Genomic DNA, 2,820 nt, shown 5'->3' with positions numbered 1-2,820 from the left:
CTAAAAATACAAAAATTAACTAGGCCTGGTGGCAGGCGCCTGTAATCCCAGCTGCTTGGGAGGCTGAGGCAGGGAGAATCACTTGAACCTGGGAGGCGGAGGTTGCAGTGAGCCGAAGATCACACCATTGCACTCCAGCCTGGGCAACAGAGTGACACTTCATTTCAGAAAAAAAAAAAAAAAAAAAGAAAGAAAGAAAAAAAAAAAGAAAAGCCTCCCTTCCACCTTTGTTCCTGAGACACCCAAATCTACTCATACGCAACAAATTACAGTTTTAATGCATCTTTCAATCATATACAAACACACACACACATTTTTTTTTTTAAGAGATGGGGTCTCACCCTGTTGCCCAGGCTGAAGTATAGTTGTGCAATCACAGGTCACTGCACCCTCAAACTCCTAGGCTCAGGCAATCCTCCTGCCTCAGCCTTCTGAGTAGCTGGGACTGCAGAGATGTGCCACCACACACACAGACACACACAGCTAATTTTTTTTTTTTTTTTGTACAGACAGGGTTTTACCATGTTGCCCAGGCTGGTCTTGAACTCCGGGGCTCAAGCAATTCTCCCACCCCAGCCTCCCAAAGTGTTGGAATTATAGACATGAGCCACCGCACCCACCCTTAAAAATAGTATTTCAAACTGTATAGTCACCAGAAGTACACAGTTATAAAAAATGCAAGCCATGCCGGGCGCGGTGGCTTATGCCTGTAATCCCAGCACTTTGGGAGGCCGAGGCAGGCAGATCACGAGGTCAGGAGATTGAGACCGTCCTGGCTAACACGGTGAAACCCTATCTTTACTAAAAAAAAAAAAAATTAGCCGGGCATGGTGGCACATGCCTGTAGTCCCAGCTACTCGGGAGGCAGAGGCAAGAGAATGGCGTGAACCTGGGAGGCAGAGCTTGTAGTGAGCCGAGATCGCGCCACTGCACTCCAGCCCAGGCAACAGAGCGAGCCTCCATCTCAAAAAAAAAAAAAAAAAATGCAAGCCAGACGCAGAGGCTCAAGCCTGTAATTATTTTTTTTTTTTTTTTTGAGATGGAGTCTCACTGTTGTTGCCCAGGCTGGAGTGCAATGGCTCAATCTTGCCTCACTGCAACCTCCGCCTCCCAGGTTCAAGCGATTCTCCTGCCTCAGCCTCCCAAGTAGCTGGGATTACAGGCGCCCGCCACCATGCCTGGCTAATTTTTGTATTTTTGTATTTTTAGTCTTTGTATTTTTAGTTTTAGCAGAGGCTCACGCCTGTAATCCTAGCACTTTGGGAGACTGAGGTGGATGGATCACCTGAGGTCAGGAGTTCAAGACCAGCCTGACCAACATGGTGAAACCCCTTCTCTACTAAAAATACAAAAATTAGCTAGGTGTGGTGGCAGGTGCCTGTAGTCCCAGCCACTGGGGAGGCTGAAGCAGGAGAATCACTTGAACCTAGGAGGCAGAGGTTGCAGTGAGCCGAGATCACACCACCACACTCCAGACTGGGCAACACAGTGAGACCCTGTCTAAAAAAAAAAAAAAAAAAACTGCAGACACTTCACTTGGCATCTCCAGTGCCTTCAGCTTTCTGTGCCTGGTCTGTTTGGGCATCTCCATTTTCCGCAGGTTTATTCCCCTCCTTGCCAGCAACAGCCTTTCCCTTTTTCCTTTTGGGTACCTTCTCTCCCTTCTTTACAGGGCACTTTTAGGCTTGGGCTCTGGCTTTGGAGGAGCAGATTTAGCAGACAACCTTTCAGATCTTCTCTGAGGTTTGTCCTTCACCTTGGCTGTATCTCCTTTAACATCCCCTTCAACCCTTCTCTTGGGCTTGGTAACCATGGTGGCGGGACATAGGCACTGATTGCAGGGATGCAAGGCACATAGGCTTTGGTCAATTGGGGGTCATTCTTGCCTCTTCTTCACACTGCTCCACTTTGAAGATCTTTTCCTATCATTATATAATCAGCTATCTGCTTTTTATATTGTGACATGATATTTCATTGTATACATATGCCTTTATTTAATCAGTCACCTGATTTATGTAATCAAACATTTATTTCCAATTTTTGCTCTTACAAATAATCTGTAATAAGTCATGTGCATGACTCACACCCGTAATCTCAGCATTTTGGGAGGCTGAGGCAGGAGGATTGCTTGAGGCCAGGAGTTCAAGACCAGCCTGGGCAACAGAGAGACCCCCATTTCTACAAAAAATAAAAATAAATTAGCCAGCATAGTGGCACGCACCTTTGGTCCCAGCTACTTGGGACGCTGAGGCAGGAGGATCACTGGAGTCAAGAATTGGAGGCTGCAGTGAGTTATGATCATGCCACCGCATTCTGCCTAGGCTACAGAGTAAGATCCTATGTCAAAAAATTGTTTTGCAATAAATAACCTTAAATATACACCATTTTTGTCTATGTGTGAGTCTATGTAAACTCCTGGAAATGAAACTGTGGAGCCATGAGTTTCACAGACTGATTTCTCTTGGAAGCAGATTTTGGGACAGAAATTTAGAGTTCCAGACATTTATTGGGAGGTATCCTTGGGTTCAACAGCTATGAAAGGGAGAAGGGAGACGGAATTTGGCAGAAGCGGAAGCTGGCCTGTGATGCACTCATGTAGCCTAAGATAACCCCATAGGAAAGCTGTGGAGCCGAAATGACTCAGCAGAGTTATCCTGCACTGGGGGGAAATGGCAAGGCCTTTATATCAGTCACTGGATGTGGGCTGCCACAGAAAAGCATATCCTTGGGTGAGACAGCTCTTTGCTGCTGAGGCAAAACTTGAAGGGGCTGACAAATGAAGACTGTCTGCTGACAGAACTCCTAGCAGCTGGGGCAACA

General features: G+C 46.5%; 1 pseudogene; it reads right to left on the bottom strand.

Annotated features, from left to right (window-relative positions):
• Positions 1–1,532: 1,532 nt before the first annotated feature.
• On the bottom strand, positions 1,533–1,813 carry LOC116463694 (non-histone chromosomal protein HMG-17-like; annotated as a pseudogene).
• Positions 1,814–2,820: the final 1,007 nt, after the last annotated feature.

Source organism: Hylobates moloch, unplaced genomic scaffold (genome assembly GCF_009828535.3).
Source record: "Hylobates moloch isolate HMO894 unplaced genomic scaffold, HMol_V3 SCAFFOLD_53, whole genome shotgun sequence".
Lineage (NCBI taxonomy): Eukaryota > Metazoa > Chordata > Mammalia > Primates > Hylobatidae > Hylobates > Hylobates moloch.
Note: the sequence above shows the minus strand (reverse complement) of the source record. Positions and strands in the feature narration are given on the sequence as shown.